Source organism: Citrus clementina, unplaced genomic scaffold, assembly GCF_000493195.1.
Source record: "Citrus clementina cultivar Clemenules unplaced genomic scaffold, Citrus_clementina_v1.0 scaffold_9, whole genome shotgun sequence".
Taxonomy (NCBI): Eukaryota; Viridiplantae; Streptophyta; class Magnoliopsida; order Sapindales; family Rutaceae; genus Citrus; species Citrus x clementina.
In genome coordinates, this window is record NW_006261964.1 from 14,502,898 (window position 1) to 14,503,275 (window position 378).

The window sequence follows — 378 nt, forward strand, 5'->3', positions numbered from 1 at the left end:
AACATTCTTAAACCACTTCAACGTGTCAAAACTCATCTCAAAAGGCAGATTCAATTTTGTAAAACACAACGCATTTGGGCTCTACAACCACCAGAGTTAGTAGCCTATGTTGAGGGTTTAGAACGCCAACTCAGAGACATTGAGAGAAGTGTTTACGACATCCAGTTGGAGCTTGAGGTAAATTCAATAAGAGGACGATTTTAATTTTCTTTGTGTGTTTTAATTTGTTTTTCTATTTGTGTGCTTTAGTTTATTACCCCGGTGAAGTGGCGGATAACGGTACTCCGTGACAATCAAGTCGGTTACTTCAGTTTCCCATAATAACTGATATTCTGAGGCGAAGGTATGGACAAAAACGAGATTCTAGCGAAACTTCAC